This window comes from Theropithecus gelada, chromosome 14 (genome assembly GCF_003255815.1).
Source record: "Theropithecus gelada isolate Dixy chromosome 14, Tgel_1.0, whole genome shotgun sequence".
Lineage (NCBI taxonomy): Eukaryota > Metazoa > Chordata > Mammalia > Primates > Cercopithecidae > Theropithecus > Theropithecus gelada.
The window spans coordinates 7,909,224-7,929,499 of NC_037682.1; the positions used below are offsets into that span (position 1 = coordinate 7,909,224).

The following is a 20,276-nucleotide window of genomic DNA, read 5'->3' on the forward strand; positions in this document are numbered from 1 at the left end:
GTCCTTTGTAGGGACATGGATGCAGCTGGAAACCATCATTCTTAGCAAACTATCACAAGAACAGAAAACCAAACACCGCATGTTCTCACTCATAGGTGGGAACTGAACAATGAGATCACTTGGACTCAGGAAGGGGAACATCACACACCGGGGCCTATCATGGGGAGAGGGGAGGGGGGAGGGATTGCATTGGGAGTTATACCTGATGTAAATGACGAGTTGATGGGTGCAGCACACCAACATGGCACAAGTATACATATGTAACAAACCTGCACGTTATGCACATGTACCCTACAACTTAAAGTATAATAATAATAAATAAATTAAAAAAAAAAAAAAAGCTTCTCCTGGAGGGCGACACGTCACTTCCACTCACATTTCATTGGCCCTGGCAAGTTACATGACCCAGCCTTATACTGACGGCAAAAAGTATAATTCTCCCAGAAGAAGAGGAGACAATATTTTGAACAAATAATATCTGGCAAAATGGTCTCTAAAGTCAGGCAGACTTTGGCTTATAGCCATTTGCTCTTGGTTGAGCCCCTTATTCTCCTATAGAATCTATATACTGGGGATTATAGTGCCTATCTCTTAATTGTGACAACTAAAATTAAATAACATTTTTTAAAAGAAAATCTAAATAAAAAATGGGCCGGGCGCAGTGGCTCAAGCCTGTAATCCTAGCACTTTGGGAGGCCGAGACGGGCGGATCACGAGGTCAGGAGATCGAGACCATCCCGGCTAACACGGTGAAACCCCGTCTCTACTAAAAAATACAAAAAATTAGCCGGGCGAGGTGGCAGGCGCCTGTAGTCCCAGCTACTCGGGAGGCTGAGGCAGGAGAATGGCGTAAACCCGGGAGGCGGAGCTTGCAGTGAGCTGAGATCCGGCCACTGCACTCCAGCCCGGGTGAAAGAGCGAGACTCCGTCTCAAAAAAAAAAAAAAAAAAAAAAAAAAGAAAATCTAAATAAACGACAAGCTATATCATCTCACAAAAACAATGCTAAAAATGTTCATAGCCACCAAATTAATCTATAATTCCATTTAATAGCAATCAAAATCACAAGATTTTTTGTGGATTTTTTTTTTTTTTTTGAGACGGAGTCTCACTCTGTCACCCAGACAAGAGTGCATTGGCACGATCTCGGCTCACTGAAACCTCTGACTCCTGGGTTCAAGTGATTCTCTCACTTCAGCTTCCGGAGTAGCTGGGATTACAGGCATGCGTCTCTACACTCGGCTAATTTTTGTATTTTTAGTAGAGACGGGGTTTCACCATGTTAGCCAGGCTGGTCACTAACTCCCACCTCCTGTGATCTGCCGGCCTTGGCCTCCCAAAGCACTGGGATTACAGGCGTGAGTCCCCATGCCCAGCCTGGAACTTAGCTAATTATAAAACTCATAGGCAAGAGTAAAGGTTTTAAAAACCAAAGACGAGGCCAGGCGCGGTGACTCATGCCTGTAATCCCAGCATTTTGGGAGGCCGAGGTGGGCGGATCATGAGGTCAGCATATCGAGACTAACCTGGCTAACACAGTGAAACCCTGTCTCTACTAAAAATCAAAAAAAAAAAAAAAAAAAAAAAATTAGCCGGGCGTGGTGGCAGGCGCCTGGTAAGTCCCAGTTACTCGGGAGGCTGAGGCAGCAGAATGGAGTGAACCCGGGAGGCGGAGCTTGCAGTGAGCGGAGATCGCCCACTGCACTCCATCCTGGGCGACAAAGCGAGACTCTATCAAAAAAAAAACAAAAAAAACACCAAAGACTATTCTGAAAAAGAAAAACAAAGAGATATTTGCCCTATCATAAAGCAAGATTTATTCTAAAGCTTTAGGAAATAAAACTCTACAATACTGGCCCAGGCACAGAGATAAATACTAGATTACCCAGAAACAGACCCAAACATATATAGAATCTTAGTATATGACAGAATAATAATATAAATTACTGGGTAGAGTACTATTCAATAATAAACTGAGTTGGGACAAGTAGCAATCTGTTTGGAAAAGTATTTAAATTAGATTCCTAACTTACATCATAAATAAAAATAAACTCCATTATGAAGTCAGCTGGTTAGCAAAGCAAAACAAAAATAAACTCCAGATTCACTAGATGTAATAATAAATATAATTTTAAAACTTTAGCACTATTAAAGAAATTATATAGGCTGGGAGTGGTGGCTCACACCTATAATCCCAGCAATTTGGGAGGCTAAGGCAGGTGGATCACCTGAGGTCAGGAGTTCGAGACCAGCCTGGCCAACATGGTGAAACCCCGTCTCTACTAAAAATATTAAAAATAGCTGGGCTTGGTGGTGGGGGCCTGTAATCCCAGCTACTCGGGAGGCTGAGGCAGGAGAATCGCTTGAACCTGGGAGGCAGAGGTTGCAGTGAACTGAGATCGCACCATTGCACTCCAGCCTGAGCAACAGAGCGAGACTCTGTGTCAAAAAAAAAGAAAAAATAAATTAGATAAAATGTCATTATGACTTCAGTGTAGAAAAGAATTGTCGCTAATCAATGATTGCGGCTTTCACTTTATAAAACCAGAAACAGAAGAGCAAATAAGACCCCAAACAAGCAAAAGAAAGAATAAAAGATCAGAGTGTAAATGAATGAAATAGAAAACAACAGGAAGAACCTGGTTCTAGCCAGACTAATCAAGGAAAATAAAAGAGAAGACATAAATAACCAATACCAGGAGTAAGAAAGGAGATATTCCTAGAGATTCTACAAACATTAGAAAGATAGCAAGGAAAATTATGAACAATTTTATGTCAATAAACTCAATAACTTAGATAAAATGGACAAATTCCTTGACACAAATTACCCATGCTTACCAAGGAAAAAAAGAAGCCAGGTGCAGTGGCACACACCTATAATCCCAGCACTTTAGGAGGCTGAAGCAAGCGAATCACTTGAGTCCAGGAGTTCCAGACCAGCCTGGGCAACACAGTGAGACTCTCTCTACAAAAAATACAAACCAGGTATGGTGGTGCATGCCTGTATAGTCCTGAGTCTGAGGCAGGAGGATCGCCTGAGCCAGGGAGGTCAAAGCTGCAACAAGCTGAAATTGCCCCACTGTACTCGAGCCTGGATGACAGAGACCATGTCTCAAAAAGAGAGACCGACCGTATAATTATTAAAGAAATTGAATTTGTAGTTAAAATATTTCCCAGGAAGGAAAAAACCAGGCCCAGATGGCTTCCTGGATGATTTGCACCAAATATTTAAGGAAGAAATTGTACCAAATATTTAAGGAAGAAATAATATCTTCTACAAACTCTTCTGGCAATTGAAGAACAGAGAATATGTCCAAAGTAATTCTATGAGGCCAACATTACTTGTACCAAAACGAGACAAAAACATTACAAGAAAAGAAAATTACACATATCCTTTGTGAACACAGATGCAAAAATTCTTAATAAAATTATGGCAAATCAAATCCAACAATACAGGCTGGAGTGCAGTGGCATGATCTTGGCTCACTGCAACCTCCACCTCCCAGGCTCAACTGATTCTGCTGCCTTAGCCTTTGGAGTAACTGGGAAGACAGGCATGCAACACCACACCCAGCTATTTTTCTATTTTTTAGTACAGACAGGGTTCCACCATGTTGGCAAGGCTGGTCTCAAACTCCTGACCTCAGATGATCTGCCCGCCTCAGCCTCCTAAAGTGCTGAGATTATAGGCATGAGCCACGGTGCCTGGCCAAGATTTTTATTTTTTGAGATAGGGTCTTTCTCTGTCTCCCAGGCTGGAGTGCAGTGGCAAAATTATAGCTCACTGCACCCTCCAACTCCTGGGTTCAATCAATCCTCCTGATTCAGCCTCCTGAGTAGCTAGGACTATAGGCATGCAGCACCATGCCCAACTAACTTTTAGAAATGTTTTGTAGATATGGACCTTGCTATGTTTCCCAGGCTAGTTTAGCAAGCTTGAAAAATATATAAACATCAATTGTATTTCAAATACTAGCAAGAAACAGTTGGAAAATGAAATTCTTAAAAAAAAAAAAAAATACCACTTACTGGCTCAAAGTCATCCATAAGGGTTGGAATCAACTTCTTCCAAACTCCTGTTAATGCTGATGTTTCGATCTCCTCCCATGAATGACAAATGCTCTTAATGACATCTAGAATGGTGACTCCTTTCCAGGTTTTCAATTGACTCTACACACTATCTATGGCAGCTATAGTCTTATAAAATGTATTTATTAAATAATAAGTCTTTAAAGTTGAAATTACTCCTTGAACCATGGGCTATTCATGGATGTTCCGGCAGTGCATTTGGCAGTCCCACACATCTGTCTCTTGCTTCAATAGTACTTGGATGGAACAAACCCAGGGACTCCCTCTCTTCCGGCCTCCAACTGCCCTCCAATCTCCTCTCCACTTGCAACCTCTAGGATCATCTTCTCGGCCATCTCCTGCTTCTGGGACCAGCCAACACTGTTTTTGTGGTTAGCTCCTTCTTGCCAATTAGACTTAGCAGAATTATTTCATCGAGTTGGAGGCAGCTGTCAATCACCTGGTCAATTTGTATCTGTAGGCCTCCTACATCTCTCTCATTCTGGGCTTCTATTTTGACCGTAATGATGTGGCTCTAGAAGGCGTGAGCCACTTCTTCCACAAATTGGCTGAGAAGTGTAAGGGTGCAGAGCATCTCTTGAAGTTGCAAAGCCAGCATGGCAGCCACATTCTATTCCAGGACATTCATAAGCCATCTCAAGATGAGTAGGGTAAAACCCTGGATGCCATGGAATCCAACACAGCCATGTAGAAAAACCTGAACAAGGCCCGTTTGGATTTTCATGCCCTAGGTTCTGCCTACACAGAACCCCATCTTGGTGACTTCCTGGAGAGCCACTTCCTAGATGAAGAAGTGAGACTCATCAAGAAGATGGGCAACCACCACAGGCTCGCAGTCTCCCAGGCTGGGCTAGGCAAATACCTCTTTGAAAGCATGACTAGGGGCTGGGCATGGTGGTTCACACCTGTAGTCCCAACACTTTGGGAGGCCAAGGTGGGAGGACCACCTGAGGTCAGGAGTTTGAGACCAGCCTGGCCAACATGGTGAAACCCCATCTCTACTAAAAATATAAAAATTAGCTGGGTGTGGTGGCGGGCGCCTGTAATCCTAGCTACTTGGGAGGCTGAGGCAGGAGAATTGCTTGAGTCTGGGAGGCGGAGGTTGCAGTGAGCCAAACCATGACATTGCACTCCAGCCTGGGCAACAAGAGCGAGATGCCGTCTCAAAAAAAATAAACAAATAAAATGAAGTATGCCTTGTATTTATTAAACACCTGCTATATGCCAGACATTGTGCTGGGCTCTGGAAATATAGAAGTGATTAAGACAAACTATATTCCTTTCCTCATGGAGCTAACATTTTTCCTTTTCTTTTTTTTTTTGAGATGGAGTCTCATTCTGTCGCCCAAACTGGAATGCAGTGGCGAATCTTGGCTCAGTGCAACCTCCACCTCCCAGGTTCAAGCGATTCTTCTGCCTCAGCCTCCCGAATAGCTGGGATCACAGGCGCCCACCACCTCGCCTGGCTAATTTTTGGTACAGACAGGGTTTCACCATGATGGCCAGCCTGGTCTCAAACTCCTGACCTCAGGCTGTTCACCCACCTCGACCTTCCAAAGTGCTGAGATTACAGGCATGAGCCACTGGGCCCGGCTGGAGCTTACATTCTAATTAGGAAAGAATAAACAAACAAATACACCCTCCCCCACAAAAAAAAATTCCTGAAGAGTATGATAGGTGCTATAAAAGAAATAAGCCTAGTAATGAGGTAAACTACTTAGGTAGGGTTGTCACGGAAGGCCTCCCGGAAGAGAGGACATTTAAGCTGAAATATAGAAGGGCAAGTGGACCAACCAGTCACACAAAAAACTAGGGGAGAAACATCCCAAGTAAAGGGAACAAGTACAAAGCCTCAAAGAAGAGAAAGGGCTTTGTGTGTGTCAAGGAACAGAAACTAGTCCAATGTGGCTGGAGTACAAGTGAGTTGAGGAAATAATAGTTTAATATATAATGTTTGGAGAGGCAGAAATGAGCCAGATCATTCAGTCTTGCAGTTTATGATGAGGTGTAGATTTTTCAGTTTCAATGCTAAGTATTGAGTTTTAAGAAGGGGAATGATGCAATCTACTTTTATATTTTTTAATTACTCTGATTGCTGTATGGAGAATGGATTTGATGCTTAGGGGACAGATTGAGGCTGAAGATATGGGGAAGGGAGATGAAGCAGTCAAAAACATAAACAGAAGCCTTCAGTACCCTCTATGTTCCAGGCACTACAGGAATTACTTAAAATAAATTTTCTCATTTTAGTCTTCCTAACAACGCGAAGTGTTATTATTCCCTCTTCACAAATGAGAAAACTGAGGCACAAGGAGGTTATGTAACTTGCCCATAATGACAAAGCTAGTAAGTGGCTAACCAGGATGGTTCTAAATGTTACAGTCATATGCTGTTCCTCTAAATTTCTCAGCCTCTTTTTTTTCCCCCGTTTGAGACAGAGTCTTGCCCAGGCTGGAGTGCTGTGGTGCGATCTCGGCTCTCTGCAACCTCCACCTCCTGGGTTCAAGCGATTCTCCTGCCTCAGCTTCCTAAGTAGGTGGGGTTATGGATGCCTGCCACAACACCCGGCTGATCTTTTTTCTTTTTTTTTGAGACAGAGTCTTGCTCTGTCACCAGGCTGGAGTACAGTGGTGCGATCTTGGCTCACTGCAACCTCCACCTCCCGGGTTCCAGCCATTCTCCTGCCTCAGCCTCCCAAGTAGCTGGGATTACAGGCATGCACCACCACACCCAGCTAATTTTTTGTATTTTTAGTAGAGACAGGGTTTCTCCATGTTGGTCAGGCTGGTCTCAAACTCCTGACCTCAGGTGATCCTCCCACCTTGGCCTCCCAAAGTGCTGGGATTACAGGCGTGAGCCACTGCGCCCAGCCTGTCTTATTTTCTAAATGTATGTTTGGTACAACTTAAGTTTTTATTATGTCACACACAATGCTGCTACATATAATGTCGTGTTTCCTGTTTCACCCAAGTCTTATCTAGATTATACAATGGTTCCACTGAACCTAACAGCATGGAAGATACTCAGTAAATGCTGGTTGATTATTGAAGGTGCTCAGTTTCAGATACAGCTTTCATTGGCATAGATCAGGGGCTGGCAAACTTTTTCGGTAAAGGGTCAGCTAGTAAATATTTTTCATGTTATGAGCCATATACTTTCTGCTGCAACTGTCACAACTACTCAACTCTGCCATACACTAGGTAGCTTAAACAAAGAGAAATTTATTTCTCACAATTGTGAAGACTGGGAAGTCCAAGATCAAGGTGCCAGTTCATTTGGTTCCTGATGAGGGCTGTCTTCCTGGCTTTTAGACAGCTGCCTTCTCATTGTGTGCTCACATGGCCTTTCCTCAGTGGATACAAGGGAGGGAGAGGGAAAAAGAGAATAATCTCTCTCTCCCTTCCTCTTCTTATAAAACCACTAATCTCATGAAGGCCCAACCCTCATGATCTAACCCCACTTACCTCCCAAAGGCCCCAGCTCCAAATACTATCACTTTGGGGGTTGGGGCTTTACCATATGAATTTTGCTATTTGTCCTTTAATTGTTGTTGTATAAGTTCTTTATGTACACTGGATACTAGACTTTTCTTATCTGTGGATTATTTTTTCACCTTTTTTTTCTAAGTTTTGGAACTAGAGACCTTTATTTTCCAGTTTTTTTTTTGTTTTTTTTTTTTTTTTTTTAGGTATAATTGATCTTTTCACTTTCTTAATATCATCTTTTGAAGCATAAGAGTTTTTAATACTGATTAAGTCCAATTTCTCTACTTTTCCTTTGGTTGCTTGTGCTTTAAATGTCATATCCAAAAAAACATTGCCTAATCCAAGGTTATGAAGATTTAAATCTTTCTTTCTTTTCTAACAGTTTTATAGTTTTAGTTCTTTGATACATTTTGAGGTAATTTTTATATGTGATATCATCTGACCATTTTTCAGAATGTATTAAATGGCTAGCCATAAAGTCTACTCAAGAAAAAATACAATATCCCCTCTTCCCATTCCAGCCAAATTCCACTATACCACTACAGGGAGACAACTCTCCTTGTGTCCCCAGCTGAGAAAACTAAAGATGTGTGGTAACCCGGAAGGACAGAGTTGGAACAATAAGTGCCCAGCTGATTACTCAATGAGGAATTGTAAAAGTTCAAGCATTTTAAGCCAGCCAGGTACAAGGCAGGTTAGCTCTCATGGGCTGCTGAATAAAAGCAGTTATGTACCACTCAGCCAGAGCATGAGCCAGCTCCCAGGATCTCTAATAATAAGAGCTATCCTTTTCTCCTGTTCTATTATCCAAGTTGAAAAGGAAAAGGATTATGTCAGGGTTGGTAAAAACCACTTCTGTCGGCCGGGCACAGTGGCTCACGCCTGTAATCCCAGCACTTTGGGAGGCTGGGGCGGGCGGATCACGAGGTCAGGATATCAAGACCATCCTGGCTCTCTGGTGAAACTCTCTCTACTAAAAATACAAAAAAAAAAAAAAAAATTAGCTGGGTGTGGTGGCGGGTGCCTGTAGTCCCAGCTACTTGGGAGGCTGAGGCAGAAGAATGGCGTGAACTCAGGAGGCGGAGCTTGCAGTGAGCCGAGATCGCACCACTGCACTCCAGCCTGGGCAAACAGAGCAAGACTCTGTCTCAAAAAAAAAAAAAAAAAAAAAAAAACCACTTCTGTCCTTTCCATCCCCTTCTGTCACATCAAATCTTGAACATGTTCTCAATAGTGAAGTGCAATTAGATAAATGTAACAAGAAAAAGAGTAAAGAAATATTAAGGAAGCAAAAAAAGACAAAAATCTATTTGTTTTAGCATGTCTTGATCTTCAACCAACCTTTATAAAATCTTAGCAAGTGTTAGGTAAATTTGGCAACAAGAGTCTGTTTAGAATGTATCAAAAGCTGGCCGGGCGCGGTGGCTCAAGCCTGTAATCCCAGCACTTTGGGAGGCCAAGACGGGCAGATCACGAGGTCAGAAGATCGAGACCATCCTGGCTAACATGGTGAAACCCCGTCTCTACTAAAAAATACAAAAAACTAGCCGGGCGAGGTGGCGGGCGCCTATAGTCCCAGCTACTCGGGAGGCTGAGGCAAGAGAATGGCATAAACCCAGGAGGCGGAGCTTGCAGCGAGCTGAGATCGCGCCACTGCACTCCAGCCTGGGCAACAGAGCGAGACTCTGTCTCAAAAAAAAAAAAAAATGTATCAAAAGCTTAAAATTAAGTGTAGTCTCTCACAGTTTAATGGATAACCAGCAACCTATGAGTCTACAAACATTTCCTTTCTTAGTATATGAGGCTGAGGTAAGTCTCAGTTTCCTTATCTCTGAAACAGAGATGATGATAACACTTATGTCTGACTGCTCCTCAAGAATGAATAAGATCATGTCTACAAAATGAGCTCTCGGGGGGAAAAAGTGTTAGATAAATTCTGAGCCTTAGAGTTGCTGATTTTGTAAGACATAAAATTATAATAGATTTTTATTCTTTTTTTTTTTTTTTTTTTGAGGCAGAGTCTCGCTCTGTCGCCCAGGCTGGAGTGCAGTGGCCAGATCTCATCTCACTGCAAGCTCCACCTCCCGGGTTTATGCCATTCTCCTGCCTCAGCCTCCCGAGTAGCTGGGACTACAGGCGCCCACCACCTCGCCCGGATAGTTTTTTTTTGTATTTTTTTAGTAGAGACGGGGTTTCACCGTGTTAGCCAAGATGGTCTCGATCTCCTGACCTCGTGATCCACCCGTCTTGGCCTCCCAAAGTGCTGGGATTACAGGCTTAAGCCACTGCGCCCGGCCTCAGATTTTTATTCTTGAATACAAGAATCTCAGACTTAAAAAAAAAAAAAAAAAAAACTTGATTATGTCAGACATTCAAGAGTTCACCATTGTGAATTTCTTACTCAATGTTGAGCAAGCCTGGACCTGTCAATCTCTCTAACCGATGAAAAGCACCACTCCTCACTTTCTTTCCCGACAAATTAACAAAGAGGACAAAAGTGAACTTGAAAATAAACAGGGCATTGTGGCTCACACTTGTAATCCTTATACTTTGAGAGGCCGAGGTGGGAGGATCGCTTGAGCCCCGGAGTTTAAAACCAGCTTTGGCAACATGGCGAGATCTCATCTCTACAAAAAATAAAATAACTAGCTGGGCATGGTGGTACACACCTGTGGTCCCAGTTACTCAGAAGGCTGTAAGTGGGAGAATCCCTTGAGCCCAAGAGGTCAAGGCTGCAGTGAGCTGTGGTCATGCCACTGCACTTCAGCCTGGGAAACAGAGCAAGACCCTGTCTCCAAAAAACAAAGCAATGAACAACAAAAAAGTCTCCCTGACACCAAAAGGGTGGTGTATAGGGAAGAGGCAAAAACTGAACTATCATAGCCATGTAGCCACATATCAACAGCAAAGCAGTCCTCCCTGTTTACAAGGACTGGTATTCTTTTTTTTTTTTTTTTTTTTTTTTGAGACGGAGTCTTGCTCTGTCGCCCAGGCTAGAGTGCAGTGGCTCGATCTCAGCTTACTGCAAGCTCTACCTCCCGGGTTCACACCGTTCTCCTGCCTCAGCCTCCTGAGTAGCTGGGACCACAGGCACTCGCCACCACACCCGGCTAATTTTTCTGTATTTTTAGTAGAGACAGGGTTTCACCTCTACCTCCCGGGTTCACACCATTCTCCTGCCTCAGCCTCCTGAGTAGCTGGGACCACAGGCACCCGCCACCACGCCCGGCTAATTTTTCTGTATTTTTAGTAGAGACAGGGTTTCACCATGTTAGCTGGGATGGTCTCGATCTCCTGACCTCGAGATCCACCCGCCTCAGCCTCCCAAAGTGCTGAGATTACAGGTGTGAGCCACCGTGCCCAGCCAAGGACAGGTATTCTTATCTAGGCTTATGAAGAAAAAAGAAGGCTGTAAATTGTATTTGGGAAAAACACTTGCACACCTTTTTAAAATAACTGGCAATACTGTATAAAGAGCTAAGTTATGTCAATAAACATGGAAATAAGGAGCTATTTTAAAAAGATAAAAATTAAAATAATATGAATAGAAGAAAGAGGAAACAGCAGCAAAATAGAGATCGATAAACATGGATTTTTTTTCATATTACTCCATCCACTTTCCTTTCCTCACTTGAATAAGGACATGATAGGAAGCAGACCTGAGCAAATAGGACACACTGAAACAATCATGCTTCACTAACAGACATTTATGATAGAAATAGTTCTATATAAACGGATAAGTATACACATAAATGAATATATAAATGGAATTATACTTAAGTGGATAAGTATTCAATGCAGACTAGTAGCACACATTTAATATGACACAGTGACAATTTTTTAAACACATTAAGAAGTTATATATCTTAATGGGCGTTATTCTTCAAAGTAGAGGGGCCTATCCTCTTGAAAGAAGGCCTTAAATCTGGCCTGAGGTACTCAGACCTAATATAATAATAAATAAGGAATCATTAAAGGAAGAATGTAAGCTATGTTTAAATTAATAAGAATTATATATTATAAAGGCAGAATTAACAAAAAAATCAATTACATAATGAGGAAACAAAAAAGGAGAAACCCCTCCCCCACCGTAAAAACCAAGATTTTTAACCCTGGAGAATTATGAGTATGTCAATATCACTGAAAGGAATGCAAACATTATACAGTAAGTTCATTTCAAGAAAATGAACCCTATTTTAGACATGTTACACACGATATTTCAGAGGAACTCTCAAATGGAATAGTCTAATTGACATTCAAAGCTATTCCTTTGGAGTTTAGGAGATGTGTCAGTGATCAAGAGGGGCAAAAATAAGTCTCATCAGCATAGTTAATGTTAGTTAAAGTCTTAAAAGTAGAAAAGCTGTCTGAATTGAATGTAGAATAATGATGCAGAATAATGAAGGGAAGAAAGGCACCTTAGTGACTGAACTTTGGGGAATATCCTCTGGGTTATGAGAGAAGCTCTTTGAACTTACACCTCCATTACAGTACTAATCACACTGCATTTTATTTGCAAAGCTGCCTCTACTTCCTGTGACTTCTTTGTGGCAAGGCAGATGTTTCAATAAAAGTTTACTGAATAAAAGTATAAGTAGTTAAGGACTAGAGAAGAAAGGGGAAAAAAGAGAAAATAAACCAGTAGAGAAGTAGTTGAGTAGGGAGATTACGATGGTCATTGTTTGTTAATCCAGCATAAATAAAATACCCGGAAATATGAGCCTATTTTGTACAGGAATTGATCTAAAGTATTCCAGATCCAGAGAAAAAAGTACCTGGATACAACCCTGGTAGAACAGACTAAAGAGTAAAGGAAACTGAAGCTGATAGTTCTTCAACAGTTCAGCTCCCCTGAAGAGGGGTCAGACCACTTGTTTTAGACACTGAGAGAAATCAGCCAAATAATGAAGACAACAACATAAACTGAATTCAGAGACATATTAATTTTGTATAAATATATGATTTTTTAGCATCTAGAAAACTGATGAGTAATGAATCCAGCTGCCAGAGACTCCCTGATGAAGCTAATTAAACAGTGAAAGATCAGAAAATGGAGCAATTTAAAGCAGTTTGCTATTAGTTTAATAGTGTCAGAATCTCTAAATAATAATAGTAAAAAAGACATAATTAATAGTGTATAAACCAGGGAGCTAAGGGATTCCTGTCTTAGTCTTCACCAATTTCCTTTGTGAGGTTCACTAAGTAATTTTTGTTACTAATTAGTAAGAATAACTAGGTCAGGCATGGTGGCTCATGCCTGTAATCCCAGCACTTTGGGAGGCCGAGGCGGGCAGATCACCTGAGGTTAAGAGTTCGAGACAAGCCTGGCCAACATGGTGAAACCCCAACTCTACTAAAAATATAAAAATTAGCTGGCTATGGTGGCAGGCGCTTGTAATCCCAGCTACTTGGGAGGCTGAGGCATGAGTTTCTTGAACCTAGGAGGCAGAGGTTGCAGTGAGACAAGATCACGCCACTGCACTCCAGCCTGGGTGACAAGAGTGAGACTTTATCTCAAGAACAAACAAACAAACAAAAAGAGTAACTAGCATTATTGAGTGGAGGTTAATATTAAGAGCCCTAACAGCTGGAGAGAAGACTTAGGCTGCAGTTGGCTACTAAACGTGATTGACCATGAGCAAATGATTCAGTTTTAATTGTGTACTTGATGTGCAGTACTTCCTCTTTGTACAAAGAGTTAGCTACTCACAATTTATCACAATAAGGATTAAATGAAATTGCTTTGAGTTTTTAAAATAACAGTTCAATTAAAACTAAGTCACCATGACAAAAATTGTCTAGAGTTTGTAGTACTGGCATAATGAATATGTGGTTATTCCATAAATGATACTCAACTCAATACCCATTCCCTAAGAGTAACAATGATAATAAAACTATTCCCTCGTAGTTACATGGCTTTTCACTTTTCTCAAAGCACTTTCACAAATGCTAGTCAAACGAATAGCCTTATATATGATCTGACCACTCCTTGTACAAGCATATTAAGTGTGGGTTTATTTTGCAGGGAATGCTCCTATCTCCTCCGTAGTGCTAATAATATACTCTCTTTTATTTATATAGTTTTTTTTTTTTCTTTTGAGACAAGATCTCACTCTGTCACCAAGGCTGTAGTGCAGTGGCGCAATCACAGCTCACTGCAGACTTGACCCCCTGGGCTCAAATGGATCTCCTGCCACAGCCCTCAGTAGCTGCGACTGCAGGCATGCTCAGCTGATTTTCACACGCCTGGCTGATTTTCGTATTTTTTGCAGAGATGGGGTTTCACCATGTTGCCCAAGGCTCAAGCAATCTGCCTACCTCAGCCTCCCACAGTGCTAGGATTTTAGTCAGAGCCACCGTGCCTGGCCAGATTTTCACTTCTTTTTTTTTTTTTTTTTTTGAGACGGAGTCTCGCACTGTAACCGGAGCTGGAGTGCAGTGGCATGATCTCAGCTCACTATAACCTTCACCTCCCGGGTTCAAGTGATTCTCCTGCCTCAGCCTCCCAAGTAACTGGGATTACAGGTGTCCACCACCACCCCCAGCTAATTTTTTTTTGTATTTTTAGTAGAGACGGGGTTTCACTATGTTGACCAGGCTGGTCTTTTTTTTTTTTTTTTTGAGACGGAGTCTCGCTCTGTCGCCCGGGCTGGAGTGCAGTGGCCGGATCTCAGCTCACTGCAAGCTCCGCCTCCCAGGTTTACGCCATTCTCCTGCCTCAGCCTCCCGAGTAGCCGGGACTACAGGCGCCTGCCACCTCGCCCGGCTAGTTTTTTGTATTTTTTTTTTAGTAGAGACGGGGTTTCACGGTGTTAGCCAGGATGGTCTCCATCTCCTGACCTCGTGATCCGCCCGTCTCGGCCTCCCAAAGTGCTGGGATTACAGGCTTGAGCCACCGCGCCCGGCCTGACCAGGCTGGTCTTAAACTCCTGACCTCGTGATCCTCCCGCCTTGGTCTCCCAAAGCACTGGGATTACAGGCATGAGCCACCACGCCTGGCTGATTTTCACATCTTTCAAAGCAATTTCACAGATATTAACTGGAGCAGGGCCACTAGGAATGGTCTTTCCCTTCTCTGCATCAACCCAAAGACAATAATTCAAAAATGAAGAGTAAGGAAAAACTTATAAATAATCTAGATGTTTTGAAGGCAGTCAGCCCATGATTCTTGAACTTGGATTCAGATCTCCCAAAAGTCTCAGAATCCGAGCAAACTCTTCAGGACAATAGCTGATGTTCCCTTTTTTCTAGGCATAGGCTTACGGAGGCAATAGAATAGAGTAAGATATCTTCACTAGGGGCATAAAGGGAGAAACCAAATCTATCTTGTTCACTACTATAACCGCCTTTAAGTCGAGCACAAGGCCTAATGCATAGTAAATGCTCAATAAATCATCATTGTGATTAATACTAAAGGAAGAACATTCTTACCAAATACTCACAGAATGTTCTGGACCTAAAATAAAAATCTTAGCTGGGCATGGTGGCTCACACTTGTAATCCCAGTGTTTTGGGAGGCTATTGCATGAGAGCTTGAGACCAGCCAGGAGTTTGAGACCAGCCAGGGCAACAAAGTGAGATCCCATCTTTAGAAAAAATTTAAAAAGTAACTGGGCATGGAGGTGTGCACATGTGACCCTAGCTACTCAAGAGGCTGAGGCTGGAGGATGGCTCAAGTCCAGGAGCTTGGGGCTGCAGTGAGCCATGATCACACCACTGCACCCCAGTCTGGGTGACAGAGCAAGGCTCTGTCTCAAAAATAATAACAGGGCAGGTGCAGTGGCTCATGCCTGTAATCCCAGCATTTTGGGAGGCCGAGGTGGGAGGACTGCTTGAGCCCAGGAGTTCAGGACCAGCCTGGGCAACATAGTGAGACCTCATCTCTACAAAATAATAATGTTTAAAATCTCATTTTTTTTGGTTTACTTTTCTTCCACAATTAGTTTTTAAATGCGTTCAAAACAAAAATTAATGTACTCACACCAAGTAGAACCTAAACAAAATTAGGGTCACAGAGCAAAAGCAGAAGTCTGTTAAATATCTAAGGATACAGACAGTCGGAAGGTAGATTCAGAGGGCCAAGACAATTTACAAAGGAAAAGGGGAATACCTCTGATCACTTCATTTAGCAAGCAAGCATTTTTAAGTCCTCATTATTTTTTATTTTAGAAACAGTCTTACTTTGTCACCCAGGCTGGAGCACAGTGGCGTGATCATAGCTCACTGCAGCCTCAAATGCCTGGGTACAAGCAATTCTGCCTCAGCCACCTGAGTAGCTGGGACTACAGGTATGCGCCACCATGCATGGCTAATTTTTTTGTTTTTTGTAGAGATGGGGGTCTCAATATATTGCCCAGGCTAGTCTCTAACTACTGGGCTCAAGCGATCCTTCCATCTTGTCCTCCCAAAGCACTGGCATTATAGGTGTGAGACACTTCACCTGGCCTGTCTCCATCCTTCAATTAAAAATTACTTCAGAGGCTGGGCGCGGTGGCTCAAGCCTGTAATCCCAGCACTTTGGGAGGCCGAGACGGGTGGATCACGAGGTCAGGAGATCGAGACCATCCTGGCTAACACGGTGAAACCCCGTCTCTACTAAAAATTACAAAAAACTAGCCGGGCGAGGTGGCGGGCGCCTGTAGTCCCAGCTATTCGGGAGGCTGAGGCAGGAGAATGGCGTGAACCCGGGAGGCGGAGCTTGCAGTGAGCCGAGATCTGGCCACTGCACTCCAGCCTGGGTGACAGAGCGAGACTCTGCCTCCCCTAAAAAAAAAAAAAAAAAAAAAAATTACTTCAGAAAAGAAGTTTCAAAAGGTAGAATTGTTTCCTATGTATTTCTGTCTTTAGAGTATTCATCTTGTAACTGAGTTGTAAAAATAGTTTGTTTTCTTTGATAGGACCAAGATAAAGAAAGGTACTGGCCGGGCGCGGTGGCTCACGCCTGTAATCCCAGCACTTTGGGAGGCCGAGGCGGGCGGATCACGAGATCAGGAGTTCGAGGCCAGCCTGACCAACATGGTGAAACCCTGTCTCTACTGAAAACGCAAAAATTAGCTGGGTGTCGTGGTGCGCACCTACAATCCCAGCTACTCAGGAGCTTAAGACAGGAGAATCGCTTTAACCCAGTAGGCGGAAGATTGCAGAGAGCCAAGATCTCACCACTGCTCTCCAGCCTGGGCGACAAAGCGAGACTCCGTCTGAAAAAAAAAAAAAAAAAAAAGGCTGGGCGCGGTGGCTCAAGCCTGTAATCCCAGCACTTTGGGAGGCCGAGATGGGCGGATCACGAAGTCAGGAGATCGAGACCATCCTGGCTAACACGGTGAAACCCCGTCTCTACTAAAAACACAAAAAATGAGCCGGGCGTGGTGGCGGGCGCCGGTAGTCCCAGCTACTCGGGAGGTTGAGGCAGGAGAATGGCGTGAACCCGGGAGGCGCAGCTTGCAGTGAGCTGAGATCCGGCCACTGCACTCTAGCCTGGGCGACAGAGCGAGACTCCGTCTCAAAAAAAAAAAAAAGGGTACTTTGGGCGCCTAGCACTGGGTTGTCCTTTGCATCCGCACGTGTTCGTAGTCCTTTCCACTATGCTGCCACTGCCGCGCTGCATGCCCCATGTGCTGGGCTTCTGCGCCGCCGGCCTCCACGCCGCCGGCGCCCGCCGCGCCTTTCCGGCAGCTCCTGCAGCCCGCGCCCGGCTGTGCGCCCGGCACTTCGGGCTGCTCAGCTTGCCTCCTGCGGCCTCGCGGGCGCTGAGCCTGCGGCTGGGGGTGCGGCGTGCGAAGGAGACAAAGCTTTTACTGATTTCCTGAGTAATTAAATTAAGGAGGAAAGGAAAATACAGAAGCATAAAACCCTTCCTAAGATGTCTGGAGTTTGGGAGCCGGAACTGAATGGGACAGATGCTAAATTAGTGCGGAAAGTTGCCAGGGGGAAAAAAATCACTGTCACTTTCAACATTAACAACAGCATCCCACCAACATTTGATTATGAGGAGGAACCCTCGCAAGGGCAGAAGGTTGAAGAACCTGAATTGACATCAACTCCCCATTTCGTGGTTGAAGTTATAAAGAATGATGGCAAGAAGGCCCTTGTGCTGGACTGTCATTATCTAGAGGATGAGGCTGGACAAGAGGAAGCTGAGCGACATCTTCTCTATCAGGGAAGTTAGCTTTCAGTCCACTAGCGAGTTTGAATGTAAGGATACTAATTATACACTCAAAACAGATTCCCTAGACTGGGCCTTATATAACCACCTGATGGATTTCCTTGCGGACCGAGGGGTGGACAACACTTTTGCAGATGAGTTGGTGGAGCTCAGCACAGCCCCGGAGCACCAGGCGTACATTACTTTTCTTGAAGACCTCAAAAGTTTTGTCAAGAGCCAGTAGAGCAGACAGACACTGAAAGACATAGTTTTATGGCTTTCCAGTGAACAAATCCAACTATGAAGCTAGACATGTGCTTTGAAATGATTATCATCCTAATATCATGGAGAAAAAATACCAAATTTAAATTCTATGTTTTGCACACTCATTTACTATCTTTTTTTCTTTCTTTCTTTCTTTTTGAGACGGAATCTCTTGCTCTATCGCTCAGGCTGGAGTGCAGTGGCGCTATCTCGGCTCACTGCAAGCTCCATCTCCCAGGTTTACGCCATTCTCCTGCCTTAGCCTCCCAAGTAGCTGGGACTACAGGCGCCCGCCACCACACCCGGCTAATTTTTTATTTTAGTAGAGACGGGGTTTTACCATGTTAGCCAGGATGGTCTCGATCTCCTGACCTCGTGATCCGCCCGCCTCAGCCTCCCAAAGTGCTGGGATTACAGGCATGAGCCACCGAACCTGGCCTATCATTTTTTTCTATACAAATCGATTGTTTCTAGATTTTTGTATAACATGATAGACAATAAAATGGGTTTATGTCCTCCAAAAAAAAAAAGAGAAAGAAAGGTGCTTTAATAATTGAGTTGCTATAAATTTGGGTATAAATTTAAATTTTTAAATGATTTGCATTTTACAAAGCACGAAGAAAACTTGTCATTAAAAAATGGTAATACATTTCATAAACATTTATTTTATAACATTATACTTTTCCAACGTAGCTTTTTGGATGTTCCCATTTTTTTGTTTGTGACCAAGTCTTGCTGTCGCCCAGGCTGGGGTGCAGTGGTGTGTGATCACGGCTTACTACAGCCTTGACCTCCCAGGCTCAAGCGATCTTCCCACCTCAGTCTCCTAAGTAGCTGGGACTACAGGACTACAGCTGTGCACCACCATGCCTGGCTAATGTTTTTTTTTGTTTGTTTGTTTTGTTTTGTTTTTTTGTAGAAAGGGGGTCTCGTGATGGTGCTAGGCTGGTCTTGAACTCCAAAAAGTTCTACTGGATCAAGCAATCCGCCTGCCTTGGCCTCCTAAAGTGCTGGGATTATAGGCATGAGCCACTGTGCCTGGCCAGTTGTCACCATTTTAATACACAGTATGTTTTCTTTTTTCTTTTTTTTTTTTTTTTAAGACAGACTCTTACTCTGTCACCCTGGAGTGCAATGGCATGATCTTGACTCACTGCAGCCTCCACCTCCTGGGTTCAAGTGATTCACCTGCCTCAGCCCCATCAAGTAGGTAGGACTATAGATAGGTGTGTACCACCATGCCTGGCTAATTTTTGTATTTTTAGTAGAGATGAGGTTTCATCACGTTGACCAGTCTTGAACTCCTGACCTAGGTGATTCGCCTGCCTTGGCCTCCCAAAGTGCTGGGATTACAGGCATGAGCCACTGGGCCTGGCCACAGTATATTTTCTTAAAGCAAGCACAGATGCAAACTTTTAAAAATCTACTAATATTCCAGATTTAGTCTGGGAAAGTTTCTTTTAAAAAGTTATTTTGTAAAACTTGTAAATTAACAATTCATTAGGAAAAAATAGGCCAATGGGTAATACTTATGAAGCAAACAACCATAAGAAATAAAAATGAAAGCATTAGAGTTTTAAGATCATTTTGGCCTCCTTAAAATAAATGTTATGGCCTTTGGCTTGTAGAGTATTCTTAAGTCAAAAAAATAACACAAAGAAATTCTGTGGTGGCTCACACCTGTATTCCAGCATTTTGGGAGGCTGAGGCAGGTGGATTGCCTGAGCTCAGGAGTTCGAGACCAGCCTGGGCAACACAGTGATACCCTGTCTCTACTAAAATACAAAAAATTAGCCAGGCATGGTGGCATGAACCTGTAGTCCCAGCTACTCAGGAGGCTGAGGCAGGAGAATTGCTTGAACCCAGGAGGCAGAGGTTGCAGTGAGCCAAGATCACACCACTGCACTACAGCGTGGGTGACAGAGTGAGACTCCATATCAATAAATAAATAAATAAATAAATAAATAAATTCTTAAAACTAAGGTCAGCAAAAATTCCTAAACCATACCAACTTTGGCATATAATGTGGAAAACATTATTACTGCTAGCCAATCATTTATAGTAAAAGCATTCTCCACACGTTCTTCCTTTGAAGTAGATACAAACAAATATCTACTAAAATTTTTATTTTACATCTGGGAAAATTTTCTCTGAAGCTGTAGAGAGAGAATACAGAAAAGCTACAGTGATCTAGGTATCCTGTCAATTCTATACAGTTTTATATTAATAGATCATCTTTTAGTAGAGAAGCCAGATAAAATGTAGGATAAAGTACTGCATGAGACATAATTATGTTAA

At 43.1% G+C, this 20,276-nt stretch overlaps 1 protein-coding gene and 2 pseudogenes across 2 annotated transcripts in view; 2 read left to right on the forward strand and 1 right to left on the reverse strand.

The window, feature by feature from the left end:
• LOC112607212 overlaps nucleotides 1-7,201 on the forward strand; it is an 11,349-nt pseudogene extending 4,148 nt beyond the window's left edge.
• Nucleotides 1-20,276, reverse strand: part of RCE1 (Ras converting CAAX endopeptidase 1) — a 109,756-nt gene that overhangs the window by 73,799 nt on the left and 15,681 nt on the right. The window lies entirely within an intron of this gene.
• LOC112606623 lies at nucleotides 17,155-18,089 on the forward strand (annotated as a pseudogene). Its single transcript, XR_003115664.1, has one exon. The product of XR_003115664.1 is annotated as a complement component 1 Q subcomponent-binding protein, mitochondrial pseudogene (transcript).